Raw genomic sequence first — 18,527 nt, forward strand, 5'->3', positions numbered from 1 at the left:
TTGTGACTGGCTCTGCCACTTGGTCCACTGCATATATACTGGGGGCTTGTGATGCTGCGGGCACTGGGAATACAAACACGAAACAAAACAAGAGCGACAGAACAAAATAGGCCCTATCCTGAAGGAGCAAAAGAATATGAAAGTTCGATACCATCCATGGATAAGAACCATGTCTAGCTCCTCTTGGCAACCCCACACCCTTGCAGTAGCACATCGTGACTATTCATTAAATTTCACTGAATTGGACCATGGAATCCAGAGCTGGAATATGAATAAGGTCTCCTGGCTCCCAGCCCAGGTTTCTTCCACTCGGCCAGTGTTCTCAAACTTGAGCTTGCCTCAGGGTTTCCTGAAGGCTTATTAAAACACGGATTGCTGGGCCCAGACCCCTGAGTATCTGATTCTGTAGGTCTGGTGTAGGACCTGAGAACTTGCATTTCTAACAATCTCTCAAGTGTTGCTGATGGTGCTGTTCTTGGGACCATGTTTGCTTTAAAGGCAATGAATCTAGAGAAAACAATGTCCCTGGACATTTTCTGTGTTGTTTTTACTGCTGATGGCCTAGAGAGAGTGGTATGGCTTATTTTATAAAGGCTACTTATTCATGTAATGATGACTCACTATTGTAACTCATCTTACAGTGAAAACAAATTTTCTTTGGAAAATAAACTGTCTGGAAGGGAAGATGAGTGGGTGTGGGGGAGAAGAATGGTATGGATGCCCTGCTAGGTTCCTGCACCACTAACTGTACTTCTCTCCCAAGAGGAGCCAAGCAAACCACCCCCTACTCTCTCTGTTCTGCAGGGAAAGGGGGTGAGACTGGCTGTGTGGGACCCATTAGCTGTTTGTCTCAGTGGCATGTTGGGACACTATTTAGGGTTTCAGGTTTGATAAATGGGGTTTTATCTAGCAGAGAGACCCAGGCCCACTTCATATAAACTTGCCTTCTTGACACGATCCTTGGTAACTGGCTTGGGACTACCTCCTTAATCTGCCTAGGGTCCTTGATCTTGCTGAGCTGGCCACCCTGCCTGCCTCTTTACTAGTATCCTCGGTGCCTGGATTCTGTATTTGCTGGATTCTCTCCCCTTGCCCGTGTGGAGCTTATCCTGGTTCTGCCTTCCCCCACCCCTGCAGCCTCGTCTTTACCCCTCCCTCTTCCCCCACCTCCAGCCAGAGCTCCCTATGACACCCAGAAATGATCAGGTCATATCAGATCATTTTAGATCACTTTCAGGCTCAATCCATTTTTATCAATTCTATTCCAAGTTCAAAATTGTGAATATAATCTCCGTCAACCAGCAGAATGCGACAGATTTTTTACTATAACTGTATTTTCATTATCTAGGAGTGGAGTAGCAAAAACACTGTTTTGACTTCCTAAGCAGTAGCCAAAATAAGAAGAATACAAAAATGAGTAAAAATAATGTTGGTATGTTAACATCTTTTCATCCATGCTTATTACTTCTGCCAGGGTGGAAATGAATCCCAGAAATGATAAAGTCAGACTTCCAGATTAAGGTCCCTTGAATGTCCCCTGAAGTTGGGCCTTGATTAGTTGGGTCCATAGACCCCTGGGGTCTCCAGGACCATGGTGGCATCCAGAGGAGACGGACTCACACGTATGTGGCCTCCAGAATGCACCCCCAGCCTGGCACAGGAAAGCAAGACTGAGGGCAGACCCACCATTTTCATACTTGTTTAGCATTCAGAAATAACTTTCTGATGCCAAGATTGAAAGAGCTGTGATCTAGATAAAATAAGGTTTTTAAACCCTGAAAATGTACTGAGGTTTACAGGCGAGTTCTCATTTTATTAAAAGTTCATTCCACGAGTTTCACATTCCACAAGTAATAGCCATTTAGGGAATGGGGTGTGTGCCACATAGCACACAGAGCCCAGGGCTTCCTTCTTGCCAGGATTTTCATTTAAAAAAAAAAAAAGCCTCTGAATTTTTTACTTGTTTTTAAAATCTGCTTTAATGGCACAGCTCACCTCCATTTTTAATCTAAGTCATTATTTAAAGGCAGATGTTAGTATTTTCTTCTGTGAACCATTTTTACTACTGTTTTGTGTGCACACAGAACACATGGCTTAAGGTTAGAGCCCTGCTAAGAATGAACACGTAGATCTCTACTGAATGAATTAGAAAGATATTCTTGAGAACAAAAACAGACATGCAGTGGCCAGGATTGTGCAATCACACTTCTTATGAAGTTGCGTGTATGGGATATGTGTGTACAGAGAAAAGCCTGGAAGGATAGTAGTGTTTTCTCTGGATGGTGAGCTTTCAAGAGATTTTTACTCTTAACTTTATATTTTGTTTTGTATTTTTTTTATTTCATTAGAGTAATGCCCGTTCAACCTAAAGATCAGGGTGGGGGGTGGGGAATGGAGGGAGAAAGCCCTCATGCAAGAGAAGATGAGGGTCAGGCTGGAAAGCCCGTGCTGCTCGGACCTCTGCAGCTGCTTCTGAAGTTCATGACACCCGAGAGCAACCTGATCTCTGAAGGTTGCTATCTTTTCCTGCTCCACTTCACTTGGCCTTTGGGTCCCCACACAAGCAGCTGGTGGCAGCAATGATAAATTCGGGTGGTAGCAAATAGGATGTGGGGATTGTTTCATGCATGTATGTTGGGGTCCCAAATCTGATAAATAAGGAGAGCTGGTCTAAGCAACTCAAGAAAAATAAAAGCACTGTCCATAGCTGGTGTCTATCCTTTCCTAGTGGCAGGCACCCTGTGAAGAACTTTGTGTACGGGGCACCTGGGTGGCCCAGTTGGTTGAGCAACTGCCTTCAGCTCAGGTCATGATCATGGAATCCCGGGATCGAGTCCCACAGCGGGCTCCCTGCTCAACGGGGAGTCTGCTTCTCCCTCTGACCTTCCCCCTCTCGAGTTCTCTCTCTCTCTCAAATAAATAAGTGAAATCTTTAAAAAAAAAAAAAAAAAGAATTTTGCATGCAAGTTTAGTCTTGGTAAAACCCTATGGAAGAGGAAATCATTTTTTAAGATTAAAGGATAGTTGACATACAATATTATATTAGTTTCAGGTGTACAACCTGTGTTGTAGTGATTGGAATTTACTACATTATGCAACGCTCATCATGGTACATGTAGTTAGCCTTCTGTCACCATGCAAAGTTATAGTATTATTGACCTATATTCTCTATGCTGAACTTTACATACCCATGACTTACTTATTTTATAGCTGGAAGCCTATACCTCTTAATCCTCTTCAATGTTTTCACCCCTTCCCCCACACTCTCCTTCTGGCAACTACTAGTTTATTCTCTGTATTTAGAGTCTGTTTTTGTTTTGTTGGTTTAATTATTTTGTTTTTAGATTCTACATATAAGTGAAATTATGTAGTATCTGTCTTTGTCTGATGTACTTCACTTTCACTTACATAAGATCCTCTACATCTGTCCATTTTGTCACACACAGCAAGATTTCATTCTTTTTTTATGGCTAAGTAATATTCCTCTGTGTGTGTGTGTGTGTGTGTGTGTGTGTGTGTGTGTGTGTGTGTACACATATATATCACATCTTCTTTACCAGTTTATCTATATATGGACACAGGTTGCTTCCATACCTTGACTATTATAAATAATGCTGCAGTGAACATGGGGGTGCATATAACTTTCCAAATTAGTGTTTTTGTTTTCTTTGACTAAATATCCAGAACTGGAATTGCTGGATCATATGATGTTTCTATTTTCAATTTTTTGAGGACCCTACATACTATTTTCTGTAGTGGCTGTACCAATTTACATTCCCACCAGCAATGCACAAGTGTTCCCTTGTCTCCACATCCTCATCAGCACTTGGTATTTCTTGTCTTTTTGATACTAGCCATTCTGACTGGTGTGAGGTGTTATCTTATTGTGGATTTGGTTTGTATTTCCCTGATGATTAGTGATGTTGAACATTTTTTCATGTGTCTGTTGGCCCTCTGTTTGTTTTCTTTGGAAAAGAAAGAATAAACCCTCGGCCTATTTTTAAACTGGATTCTTTGTTTTTTGGTGTTGAGTTGTGTGAGTTCTTTATGTATCTTGGATATTAACCCCTTATTGGGTATATCATTTGTGAATATCTTCTAATTCACCAGGTTATCTTTTTATTTTGTTGAGATATATATATATATATATATACATATATATATATATATATATTTTTTTTTTTTTTTTTGCTGTGCAAAAGGCTTTTAGTTTGTTATAGTGCCAATTAACTTTTGCTTTTGCTGCCCTTGCTTGAGAAGACAGATCCAAAAGAAATATTGCTAATGCTGACACCCAAGAAGCTACTCCCTACGTCTTCTTTTAGGAGTTTTATGGTTTAAGGTCTCACATTTAGGTCTTTAATCCAATCTGAGTTTGTTTTTGTGTATAGTGTAAGAAAGTGGTCCACTTTCACTCTTTTGCATGTAGTGTCCACTTCTCCCAGCAGCATTTATTGAAGAGATGTCTTTTCTCCAATGTGTATCCTTGTCCCCTGCATTGTAGATTAATTGACCATATAATGGTGGGTTCATTTCTGGCCTCTTTAGTCTGTTTCACTGATGTGTGTGTCTATTTTTAATGCCCATACATACTGTTTTGATTACTGTAGTTTTATAGGATAGTTTGAGATTCAGGAGTGTGATGCCTTCATTTTGTTCTTCTTTTTCAAGATTGCTTTAACTAATCAGGGTCTTTTGTGCTTTTGTATAAATTTTAGGATTATTTGTTCTAGTTCTGTGAAAAATGCTATTGGTATTTTGGTAGAGATTGCTTTGGGTAGTGGGGACATTTTAACAATATTAATTCTTCTAATCCATGAGCATGGTATATTTTCCCTTCAATTTCTTTCATCTCAAATTTCATTCATCAGATTCTTATAACTTTCAGAGTATAAGTCCTTAACCTCCTTGGTTAACTTTATTCCTATCTATTTTACTCTTTTCTTGTAATTGTAAATGGGATTGTTTTATTAATTTCTCTTCCTGGTAGTTCATTCTTAGTGTATAGAAACATAACAGCATTCTGTATAATAATTTGTATCCTGTAACTTTACTGAATTTGTTTATTAGTTCTGGTAGTATTTTGGTGGAGTTTCAGAGCTTTCTGTATATATTACCATGTCATCTGAAAATAGTGAAACTGTTAGTGAGATTTCATCCTTACCAATTTTGATGCTTTTATTTCTTTTCCTTGTCTGATTGGTGTTGCTAGGACTTCTAATACTGTGTTGAATAAAATTGGTTATAGTAGGCATCCTTGTCTTGTACCTGATCTTAGAGCAAAAGCTTGTAGCTTTTTATTGTTGAATATGACATTAGTTGTAGATATGTCATATATGCATTTTTTATGTTGTGGTGTGTTCCCTCTATACCCACTTTGTTGAAAGTGTTTTATAATGAATAGATATTGGATTTTTTCAAATGCTTTTTCTGCATCTACTGCAATGATCATATGATTTTTATCCTTCATTTTCTTTTTTTTTTTTTAATTTTATTTACTTATTTGACAGACAGAAATCACAAGTAGGCAGAGAGGCAGGCAGAGAGAGAGGAGAAAGCAGGCTCCCTGCTGAGCACAGAGCCTGATGTGAGGCTCGATCCCAGGACCCTGAGATCATGACCTGAGCCAAAGGTAGAGGCTTTAACCCACTGAGCCACCCAGGCGCCCTATCCTTCATTTTCTTAATGTAATGTGTCGCACGGATTGAGTTGCAGATATCAAACCATCCTTGCATCCTTGGAATAAATCCCACTTGATCCTTTTAATATCTTGCTGAATTCGGTTTGCTAATATTTTGATGAGGAATTTTGCATCTATGTTCACCCAGGGATATTGGCTTGTAATTTTTTCTTGTAGTGTCTTTGTCTGATTTTTGTATCTGGGTAATGCTGCCCTATAGAATAAATTTGAAAGCATTCCTTCCTCTTCAATTTTTTTGGAATAGTTTGAGAAGGATAGGTATTAATTCCTCCTAAACGTTTGATAGAATTTACTTGTGAAGCATCTGGTCTTGGACTTTTGTTTCTTGAGAGTTTTTCAATTTCTGACTCAATTTCATTACTAGCAACTAGTCTGTTCAGATTTTCTATTTCTTTCTGATTCAGTCTTAGGAGATTATATATATATTTTTAAAGATTTTATTTGTTTCAGAGAGGGAGAGCATGATGGGTGGGGGAGAGGGCGAAGCAGGCTCCTTACTGAGTAGAGATCCCAACACAAGACTCAATCCCAGGACCTTGGGATCATGACCTGAGCCAAAGGCAGGCACTTAACCAACTGAGCCACCCAGGTGCCCCAGAAGATTGTGCGTTTTAAGAATTTATCTGTTTCTTTGAGGTTGTCCAGTTTGTTGACATATAATTTTTTATAGTAGTCTCTTATAAAATCCTTTGTATTTCTCTAGTGTTGATTTTTACTTCTTTTTGATTTCTGCTTTTATTTATTTGAGTTCTCTTTTTTCTTTTTTAATTTGGCTAAAGGTTTATCAATTTTGTTTATCTCTTCAAAGAACTGGCTCTTAGTTTCAGTGATCTTTTCTGGTTTTTTTTTAGTCTCTTATTTATTTCCATCCTAATCTTTATAATTTTCTTACTTCTACTAATTTGCGGCTCTGTTTTTTCTTCTTTCTCCAGTTCCTTTAGGGGTAAGGTTAGGTCGTTCATTTGAGATTTTTCTTGTTTGTCAAGTTAGGCCTGTATTGCCAGAAACTACCCCTTTAGACCTACTTTTGCTGTTTCCCAAAGATTTGGGGATGTTGTGTTTCCATTTTCATTTGTCTTAAAGTATTTTTTAATTTCCAAGAGAGGAAGTAATTTTTTAATCCTTATTTTACAGATGAGGGAACTAGTTCATAGAGAAGCTAAATAACTTGCCAAGGGTCATGTTCTTAGTACTAGGCTTGGAATCCTAACCCAAGGCTGTGTAGCCCCAGGGTCTATTTTAGCCATTTCAAGATTACCTATATAAGTAGAAATATAATAAATTTTTACCTTATTTCTGGAATTTTACTCTTTCATATAGTTATCTGGTAGCTTAACTACAAGATAAGTTTTAACTCTAGTATACCAGAAAAAAATAGTCATCACCATTTACTATCCAAGTGCAATGAACCCTTTAAACATTTTTTTATCAATCCAGTAAATGTTTAATTTTTACCTCATCTTTTCCCTCCCAGTCACTTTTGTATACATACCTACCTTCAGCATTTGTCCATTTATAAACTGCATATATAATACATTTTGGTATACAAATATCATAAAAGGTTAGAGGACACTGTCCCACATTCATTTAGTAAAATGGGATTGTCAAGGTTCTTGTTGCAAAATATTGTTTGATGAAGTCCTTCTGCTTGATGACTAACTGCATGAGAACACCATATGTATAAATATATATAAATGTAGTTAATTAATTAAAAAAAAATATATATAAATTTTGTCCTTAGACGTATGTTGTTTCCTCATCAACTATTGAATTTGAGAGAACTAATCCAGGATGTCATCATCTGAAGGCTCAGAGTCTGTGGTTTTCCCTTTCACGATCAATATCATCGTCATGATTAGAGTCGCAAGTGCTGCTGTCTAACTCCAGCATTCATCTCTTGTTCCGCCAACCCTTGTAAAACCTCTTCCTCTGTCAGTTTTCTTCTCTTTGTCATTATAGGCAGGAATAAAAATTCCAAACTCTCCACTCTCATGAAAGTTAAAAGCAAACTACAAAGATGGTGTCTCCAGTCTTCTTTTATATCTTTTGGAAAGATGACACAATCTTTGGACAACACAGTAAAATACAAAGAGCAATGCAATAGTGGTGTATTTTGCCAGTGACTTACTATTCCAGGCCTACCCTGTTCAGGACAGTAGCCATTAGGCTCATGCAGCTATTGAAATTAAATTAATGAAAATTTTTTAAAAATTCAGTTTCTCATTTGCACTGACTACGTATCAAATTCCTTGGGTTCTCTGTGGCTGGTGGCTAGTGTATTGGACAGCACAGAATAGAACATTCCGGTAATCACTGAACAGCAGTGTAGTTACAGCCATTCCACCATTCTTCAATTTTTCTGCTACTTTTGTCTTTTTAAAGCATATTTGAGAGTAATTGATGCATAATTGGTAGGCAATTATTCTAGTATGGTGAGAAAGCAAGTGTCTCAAGATGCAGAAAAAAGTAAAATCATTAAGATCCCATAGTGGATCTTACATTTTTTCGAGAGGCTGATAGACCCTGTTATATGGTAATTATATTTAGTATTATAATTATGATTCTATAATTGTAATAATATGGACCTATTTGACAATAACTATAGGGTAGAATGGGTTTTATTCTCTTTATTGAAAAATAAGGTGTATTTTCTTTGGAACATTCTAAAAAAGAATGATGTCAAGAAATACGGATACACAAGGGTGCCTGGGTGGTGCAGTCAGTGAGCCTCTGACTTGATTTTGGCTCAGATCCTGATCTCTGGCTCATGAGATTGAGCCCCGCAATGGTCTCTACGCTCAGCATGGGGCCTACTTACCCCTTTCCCTCTGCTCCTCCCCCTGCTCGCTCACTCTCTCTCTCTCTCAAAGAAGTAAGTTAATTAAAATCTTAAAAAAAAGAAATGTTAATACACACAAATAGTTAGAATTGTTAAAAAACCCCCAAACCCCCAAAAACTAAAATTGGGTGCAGTGCATCCTGATGATACCTGGAGGGTTAAGATATATGCTGATGCTGACATTTGTATATAAAAGTATTTTGATATATAAGATAATACATACTATTTTTTCCATATAAAGTAACATTCTATGTAGTATTAGTATCCAGAATTCTATTTAAAAATGGGTTCATTAGAAGAGGTTTTACAATTTATTATGCTGAGCAAGCAATCTTCAAATGAATGAGAAGTAGTGATGTTAATTGAAATGACATTTGTCTAATACATAGTGGTGTGTGACATTGAACAATTGCTCAGTAAAGGTTAGTCCTTTTTACCTCCCAAACCACCCCAGAAGCTAATTTCCCTTTAGTATTGATTAATTTTTGAGTGCCTACTTTATGCAAAGGATCGGAAAGACACAAAATAGTTGAAGATCATTTCTGTCATCTAATACTTTACGGTCTACTTGCATCTGGAGGTTTTAAAGAATCAAAAACTATGGGAGCACACGGTTCTGTGATCAAGATATTCTTGATCAAGAACCTATTTTTGAGCGTACAGACATGGCCATCCACCTTGTTTTTCTGTTGTCTGTTAAGATCTGCAAGAAGCAAATAAATCTTGGGCACAGACTTGGATGTGAGCTTGGCCTACTTCATCTAGCTGCTTCCGGTCTGACAATTCCTGAAGCCATTGCTGCTGCTAAGCAGGCCTTCTGGTTTTAGAGCTCCATCTCATCCTGTTGTAAATACCCCAGACCCACATTGTCTGATCTTCTTTGGGAAAAAAAAAAAAAATGGCAATCTCCAAAGTTTAGATCTTCTTATTTTTATCCAAGGCAGAAACAATGAAGTTTCTTTTAATTATGTTTAATTAGTTTCTTTTAATAGTTATCTTTTAATTATGAAATATTCCAAAGATAAAAAATTAGTGAGACAGAGAAGACATACATCCAACCTACCCAATGGGTCCACCCCTGAGATTTAAAACATGTTAGTCTTTTAATGTCCCAAAGTCTTCATTCCAACTTCCGTAATTGCTCTTGGTGGTCAGGAGTCTGAGAAGCATGGATTTTGGTGTCAGACCTCAGTTCAGATCCTACTATGTAACTAGTTACCTTAGAATACACACTTCATCTCTCTGAGCTTCAGTTTTATATTTGTAAAAAAAGATGGTTCCATCCACCTTGTAGAGTTGTGAGCTTAAAGGAAGCACTTAGGCACCAAACATAAGTAAGCATCCAGCAGGGGTTCTTCTGTACTCCAGGTATTGCTTATAAACAGCCTTTTACAGATTCTGGGAACTCAGTTTGCTATTACTTAGAATAAGACTTGCTCCCAACCCCCAACTGTATTTTCTCTGGATTTTTAAAAGCAATTAATTACATGTCTGGTGGCATACCAGATACCAGTAGAAGAACTTTCAGGTTCTGTTGTTGCCCCCTTTCTTCCTTGGGCTGGTTTGGAACAGAAAGCAAAGCCTTCCACGACCTTTGGCATTCAGCTTTTCTTAAGCCCATATTGTTCTCTGTGTCCACACCAGGCTTTACCCAAAGTCCTTTTTAAAAAACACTACAAAAGTGGAGTCACTTTTCATTTTATGGATGAATCAATTGCACTGGGTAATAGGTTTGTGTTTAATGATTCATGATAAATGTATTAGGTTTAGAGAAAGAACTAGCAGAACAGAATGAGGCTGGGAGTTAGGAATCAGTTACACTCAGATAAGTATGACCTTGAAGGAGTCCCTTCTACCCTCTCATTTTTTTTTTTAATCATTGCAAATGATAGGAAAATTTATGACTCGAGTATTTTATTTTTAAATAATTCTAAGAGCATTTGAGTTCAGTGGGTACCCTGAAGAACTTTATACTTAGGTATATTGTTTGAGATGGATAATTAATAACATAGAAGATTTAAAAAAAAAAAGAAGAAGAAGAAGATGAATCTGCCAAACAGGAACAAATCAGCCTTACATAATAGGTATTATGTAAGTCACCTGTATTCTTCTTTCACACTTCCATTGAACTCATCGCAGCCTCTAATCATTAGCATGAAAGGCTTTGACCCAGCCAATGGCCTCCTGAGATTTCAACTTTCCATGGAAATCTGTGTCCAAGTTCAGAAACAGTACTTCTAAATTTATCAGTTTTATGAGCATGTAATGTGTTCACTCCTTCCCAAGAAGAACATAACGAATCCATTTCTTACTCAACAAATGGTTAGTACTATTAAGCGTATCTTCCACTTCTGTCTTTTTCTGTTAATTAAAAAAATTCTGTGAAGCCACAGGACTAAAAATATGTGGTTTATATAATTGTTCTCTTAGCATCTTCCCCACCCCACTCCTCAAAGCCCACAGGCCAGTTATTGGTGATAATATGTTCTCCAAACCTTATCCAAACCCGCACCAGTCACAATCACAGACTTAATGCGTTGTCAGGTTTGGGCTGCCTTTAACAAAAATAAAGCGCTTTAAATGAAGCATGAAATTTTTAAATTGCAAATTGTTGTTGGAAAGCATATTTAATCAAGAAATTGCTTTAGTAAATTAAGAAAACTCAGGCCGCCATTTTTTTTGGCAGGGTAACAACTGCTTGAGGGTTTTCAAAGTTGTAGTAACTTAAACATTTTAGCAGCTTCCAATATAGTTACCTAATTCTTTTTGCTTGTTTTATTTCTTCCTTGACCATCTGACCAGTTCTTTTTGTTTTAAAAATTATGCATGCTCCTATTTTGTTTTGATGTGGGAAGTACAGAAAATTATAGAGCAGCAGGAAAGAATAATCACATATTATGCCACCACTCAGAGACAAGCATAACAAAGCATTTTTCACCATCCTGCCTAATCTTCACTGTATATTAAGAATATGAAGGCCTATGTATCATTTGTTGCAAATGTTTTGCCAGCCCCTGTATGTACATTTTATGTTTAATCAAAGTTATGCATATACATAACGCAGAGAGTTTAAAGCACCAAATGGCTCATTAGCTTGTGAAGAAGTGACCCCTGACTACACCCTCCCCATTACTTTCTGTTGTTCAGAAATAGTACCTTTACACTCTTTCAGCCAGTTTTAAGAATCAGCTTTCATATCTCTGAATAACTAACTGGCTTATGCTGATTTCTGGGTTTTTTTGTTTGTTTGTTTGTTTGTTTGTTTTTTTCAGCTTTAGGCTTCCTCTGTTGACCTCCTTCTGCTGGAAATGGGCGGATATAGCACTTTCATGACAGCCCATTGCTCCCCACCTTCATCCCCCTTTTTCAGCCCCCTCCTCCTAAACCCAGTGTGTGTTATTTGGGCTGCCCCAACACTCAGTTTTTACTGCTGCCACCAGGCAAATAACAGGAGCGGTGGGGCCATTATGATATGTTCTTCCCCATCCAAGTTATCATGAGACTTTTTTCCAGCAGCGTAAATCCCAGCGCCTCCCAACACGCTAGTGAGGTTGTAGATGTCTCTCCTGGGCCTTCTCTCCTGCTCCGGTTTGGGTCCAGCCTCCAGCCCAGATGTGTCTGGGAGTGCCCCCTTTCTGCCTTGGCTTCCACTTCCTATACCCCATGTTGCAAGAATTTCCCCCTGCTGCTGTAATGCACTACCACAAGCCTGGGGGCTGAAAACAGCACAAGTGTATTATCTTACGGAAGTCTGAAATGGGTGGCTCTGGACTAACGTCAAGGAGTCAGCCAGGCTGTGTTCCTGCTGGAAGCTCTATGAGAGAATCCATTTCCTTCCCTTTTCCAGGCCGCCTGTGTTCTTTGCCTGGCGGCCCCTTCCTCCATCTTCAAAGCCGCATCGTTGCATCTTCAAACTCTGACTCTTCCCCATTTCCCTTCCACTCATGAAGACCCCTGTGATTATGTTGTGTGCACCTGAGTCGTCCAGGGTAATCTCACCATCTCAAGATCCCTTTTGCTGTGTAGGGAAATACATTCATGGATTCTGGAGGTTAGGACTTTGGCATCCTGGTTGCGGTCGGGGGGAGGTGGGTAGTGGGAACAAATTATTCTGCCTTTTCTACATACCTTTCTCCTTCCTTGGTCTCCAGTAGCTTCTTGAGAAAAAGGTGCATAGTATGGAAGTTATCTGAAATAATGCCTTTCTGAAGATGGCTGTTCTACCCTTGACTAATAGCCTGGCAGGTTGTAAAATTCCAGATTGGAAATCTATCGATATTGATCAGGCTAGGTTAGGGTGATACAAAATCTCAATGGCTTCTCTCCTTCAAGTTTATGTCTTGCTGAGATAAGATCCTCAGTGGATCCAGGGGCTCTTTTCTTTCAGCAGCTTCCTCCAGATCCTGGCTGGATTCCCCCTGTGGCTTCACCATCTCAACATAGGACCTTTGTGTCACTGTGGCAGGGCAAAGAGGAGCTAGAGGGGTGACGCATGTCACTTCTGTGAGCACCCTCTTGGCTGGAACTGGTCGGAAGGCCAGGCTCAGCTGGAGGAGGCTGGGAAATGGAGCACTTGTGTGCTCTAAGCATTGCATGTCTCTGCCACAACAGAATTCCCCGCCCAGAAGGTTGATCTTTCTCCGTTTCACTATAGCTTCTAGTATCTTGGCTGAGAAGACTAATTCTTGACTTTGAATGTGAAAATCTAATCTGTCTCTGGAAGCTTCTTATTCCTAATGTTCTAAAATTGTGTAATTTTGTGTCTACCGTGTGCCAGTTTTCAGGTCCTATTCTGGACACTCAGTGGTCTGGAAACTACAATCTTATTTTGGGACATTTGCTTGACCTTCTTCTGTGATGATTTCTTCCTCTGCATTTTCTCTTTCTGTCTTTCTGGAACTCTTTCTTTGGTTGCAAACCTCCAAATAGAGTTGTCTATCTTATTTTTGTTCCTCTCATTTTTCTTTTCTTTGACTGTTTACTCTGTTATCTGGAAAGGTTTTTCAACTCTGTTTTCCAATCTTTCCGTTAAGTTTCTTCCTCATTGTTTTCATATTTCTAATTTCCAAGAGCTTTTTGTTGTTGCTACTATTCTCTGAATGTTCTTTATTTGAGCATTCTTTGGTTCCAAATGGGGCCTTTTACATTTCTTGCAAAAGGTTACTCCTAGATATAAAATATATGTATATATATAAACTGATTGTGATAATCTTTAAAATTTATTGATTTTGTGATAATCTTTACAAATTATTGATTTTATGCATTATATATACTTGTGTTACTTAACTTTGTATCTATTTCAATCATTTTTCCTTAATTCAATCTTCTCCTTAACAGGGGATCACATAATTGAACAATATTCATTTTATCTCCTATCTGTTTCAGGTTTAATAGTATTATCCAGAATAATATTAAGTAATGTAAAGTCCATCCTGGGGGAGCGTGTATTAATTCTTATCATGTCACCAGCATTTAGAGCATGTACCTGGCACATAGTAGCACTCAATAAATACTTGTCAAATGAATGAATGGCTATAGACAGCCTCTTTGTTTTGTTTGAAGTTTTAATAACAATGCTACAGTATCTTACACTAAGTGTGATTTTGCTACTTAGTTTAAAATAGAGATTCTTTATCATGCTAACAAAATATTGCTACTTTTCTGAAAGCATGTAGTTATTTGAGAGATTCCTATTTCCTTTGTGAGTTTTGACCTTGCACTTAGGAACACAGTTTGAACTGGCTTAATTCAATTTACTTTCAGTTTTAAAAGTAATGGGGAGGGATGCCTGGGTGGCTCAGTGGGTTAAGTCGCTGCCTTCAGCTCAGGTCATGATCCTGGGGTCCTGGGATCGAGTCCCGCATCGGGCTCCTTGCTTGGCAGGGAGCCTGCTTCCCCCTCTCTTTCTGCCTGCCTCTCTGCCTGCTTGTGTGTACTCTCTCTCTCTCTGATAAATAAATAAATAAAATCTTTTAAAAAAATAAATAAATAAAAAATAAAAGTAATGGGGGCAGACAGCTTGGGACTATAAGCAGGCACTTTTTATCAATGTTCAGTTTGTTTTAACGTCTTTACTGGTGACCCAGAGGAAAAAACACTCAGAAAAGTCCCTGAGTTTGCAGGTGACTCAGATTTTTCTTGCTTTTTTTTTTTTTCATTGTTCTTTTTTTTTTTTTTTTGGTGGAAGAGTAGTACTCAACCACAGTGCTACCCCCTAAGCCTGGTGTCTTTGTCAGCTCTCACTTAGGGGTTCCCAACTAGGGTGATACTGCAGCCCAAAGAGGATATCAAACCCCTGGACATCCTCCAGCAAAGGACATAACAGTGTCTAGTGGAAGCTACAATCCATCCACACCTGAAAGTTTACATGCAGTTTTAGTCAACGAAGATCAAAAGAGGCATAATTGAGCTGGAGAACATCCAGAATGTAACAACTCGAATGCTCTTGGAAGCTGGAAGAAAAGACTAAATTGATTTCTATTCTTGCCAGGAAAGACATTGGCTCGGGAAAATGGTCAAAGTCTATAAAACTAGAAGGAGTGTGTTTGAGGAGAGCACAAAACTGTTCACCAAGCCCTAAGCACATCTCTGGTCTGAAATAAATAGGAATGATGTCCTTCAAATCTTAAAGTATATCAAAGACAAGAGGAAGGATATTCTGCTTTGTCTGGTGGTTGATAAACAACCAGACTTCGTTTGCCCAAATTACAGGGCAGGCCAAAATTATAAATCATTCCCCGTAAAAGTGTATATATGTTCATGGATGACAAATCCACAGTGGGTAAGGAAGAGAACAAGGCTGTTGGGAGGCACAGCCTCTTGTTTCAGAGTTGATGTTCTTCAATCCAGTAAGATCATTCTCATTTTCTATTATATAGAGAATTTCTATTATATAGAATATGAACATTTCTCTTTTTCCCAATAAGAATATTGTTAATCACTGACTTTTCTTGACAATTTAGTCATTATTGATGTTTATCTCCCAAGTCATTCGTTGGGTTGCTGCTGTTCAGAGTACCCCTCTTGTAGGGCTTTGCCTGATTTCTGCACCTTCTGTGACCTCCCTAGCTCAAAGCTCAACTGTGTGAAGATTTGAGAACAAGGAGTCTGAACACCTTGGGACAAGCCCAAGCTTCAGGTCTTCCTAGTTCTTAGAGCTGACAAAAGCCAACTATGTTTCTTGAGTTTTGTTTATCTCATTTTTAAAATGAAAAATATTAATGATTTCCCTGTATTCTTCACATTCTCATTTTTGTGAAAAGGAATTTAAGAAATGTTTATAAAAGTGGTTTTGGATCTGTAAGGCTATGTCACTGATGGGTAAAGATGGGGATGACCTGTTTCCTGAACCCCTGAGTCCTCCAGGACCTGCGTCTCTTTCCTGCTTCCTGGGGGTCCCTCTGTAAATGAACCCAGTGTGGATCTCCAGGGTTCCTTTTGCCCCCGAAGCCTCATGAAAGGCAGGCTCAATGATATCCTGACAATTGTCTTCCAGGTTCACACTCTCATCTTGATCTTGAACTTTTACTACCCCTGGAGGTAAGAAGATGCGGGATAGTTGCTGTCTCTTCCTAAGATCCAGAGCAGAGCAGAGCAGAGCAGAACCAGCCAAACTCTCCTGGTAGCCTTTCGCTGTGGCCATACCCAGACTCCCTCTTGGCTTTTTTCCTCTCCAGTAAGGGGAAATTGGGAACCATTTATTATTACGCTAGTTATTTGAGTCCTAAGAACAAATGAGCAATGTGAAACAGGCCCACAACAGGAAGAGATTCAGAAAGGGCTCCAAGTAGAAAACAGCTTTAAAAACTTTGTACTGTACCTTTGAGAGCACTGTTTCTTGCCACTGTGGCCTAGTTTTGCCCTTGGGGAATGCAGACCTTAAGGATTCCTTTTCTTCCACAGAGGAGAAGGTCCCTTTGAAATTCTATTAGAGATCATTGGGTGCAAAACTGTAAAGCACTAAAAATGTTGCTTAGGATCTTCCAATACTCTCCCATAACAGTAGTTGGCACACATCATTATACTTTGAATTGTCACCTGTATGTATATATTTTTATCTCCCCAAGTGTATTGTAATTCCTTAAGGACAAGAAACATGTTTTATACATCTTTTATAGCTTAATGGATAATACTAAAATTATACGTACCTGGAGGAACCCTTTCATCTGGCAGTCAGAGGTATCCAAAACAAGCTTGTCATTCGTGTTAGCTCCATCCAGCCTGATTCTACCGTGCGTGGCTAGTTTCGCATGGTGTCTGATAATTGCAGGTGGCCTGGAAAAAGGGGTGCTCCTTACCTGGACTTACTTTCCCCCCTGACTTTGATTCTTATGCCTCTCTTATTTTTCCCTCTTTTTTGAAGCCAGGTGCCCTCTTTCCTTTGGCCAAAAAGAATGATCCTACTGAAGACGTGTGTCAGGGCTTTAAGAAAAATAGCAGAGAGTAGTTTTAGGAGGATCTCAGTTCTCTTGATATTCTGTGTTGCAATTTAATTGCGTCATGGCTAGAAATATCAGGCTAGGAAAGAAATGAACCCATCTGGGCTTGTCGTTTGTTCACTTCACAGATAATATGTGAGGGTTAGCCAGTAGATGTTTCTGAAATTTCAAAATTTTGTTGAGATCCAAGATGGACACTGAGGACAGACATCATTAGCGTGATGGCCATTGGAGGGAAAGAGATGAGTGCTCGGCTTCTAGAGCTTAGTGAGCCTAACTTAAGATTAAGACTGACTCTTAACTACTATGTGATTTGGGTCAGATTTCTGAATATGTATTATCCTCTAGAGACAGAAGTCCCCACTTGGTAGGGTTTTTGAGAAGATGGATTGAAAGAAACCACCTAAAATGCTTAACACCAGCCTGGTACAAATTTCATTAACTAAGTTAACATGCCCTCATGTAACTAACTGATGAATTGTGCTTTACTGGGTCCGGATCTGAATTGCTAATATTTGTAGATATAACAACTGTCCATTTGGAATATCTGCTGAGGCCTTTCAGGGTAGATGTTTTAAATACATGTGATTGTATATGTTTTGTGGCATTTGGTTCAAATCAGATTGATCCATGTTAGCCAAGTTTTTTTTTTCCCCTAGCAAACATGTGTTTTTGTTATTAAATGTGTGTGTGTGTGTTTTAAGATTTTATCCATTTATTTGTCAGAGTGAGAGCACAAGCAGGGGGAGCGGCAGGCAGAGCAGGCAGAGGGAGAAGCAGGCTCCCCGCTGAGCAAGGAGCCCCATGTGGGACTCGATCCCAGGACCCTGGGATCATGACTCGAGCCGAAGGCAGAGGCTCAACTGACTGAGCCACCCAGGCATCCCTATTAAATGTTTTTAATAGGTAAACATAATATATTTTTAATCAGTGATACAGTGAGATACCTTTTTAGATTACTGTTTCATCCAGTCAAAAACATAAAGGACCACTTGGTTATTGTTATGGACCCAAAGCCAAGTGGTACATTAGTGAAGTATCCCAGAGAAAAATAATTTCGTTTCAACATTCTGGACTTTCAGGGTTTATTTTTTATCTTGGTAGATGAGAATGTCAGCCATTGTTACACAGAATAACAATATTTTACAAATTTATTATTTTACATTTGAATTATAAATATCCAATTTCTTTTACCTCCATGTAATCATGAGTAATTTGAATTATTAAGTTATAGATGTTTTCAAATGTATCCGAAAGTATATGTGAAAGATGAATTTTCCTTCATTTTAATTACAAAATGCTTTTGTAATATAATGTTTGAATTGAAGAAATCTTTTTATTAGCATCACAAAAAGACTATTGATTAAAAAGGTGAATCATCCCCTTTTGGGGGGATCTAAGAACTTAATTTATTCCTTCTGTTCACATGGGTTTCATTCTTGAACCTTATCAAAATATTTTCAATAATTTCCTCCTAATCTTCTAATTATTTACAGTTGATGTTATGATTATATGATCCTTGAATGTTTGAGTTACAGCCTAAAGCTAT

At 38.5% G+C, this 18,527-nt stretch overlaps 1 protein-coding gene across 1 annotated transcript in view; it reads left to right on the top strand.

Moving 5' to 3' along the window:
• LOC111147596 (uronyl 2-sulfotransferase) overlaps positions 1-18,527 on the top strand; it is a 290,452-nt gene that overhangs the window by 114,246 nt on the left and 157,679 nt on the right. The gene's annotated exons all lie outside the window — the stretch shown is intronic.

The sequence above is a fragment of the Enhydra lutris genome, unplaced genomic scaffold (genome assembly GCF_002288905.1).
Source record: "Enhydra lutris kenyoni isolate GAN:26980312 unplaced genomic scaffold, ASM228890v2 scaffoldscaffold17, whole genome shotgun sequence".
In the NCBI taxonomy this organism is placed as follows: Eukaryota; Metazoa; Chordata; class Mammalia; order Carnivora; family Mustelidae; genus Enhydra; species Enhydra lutris.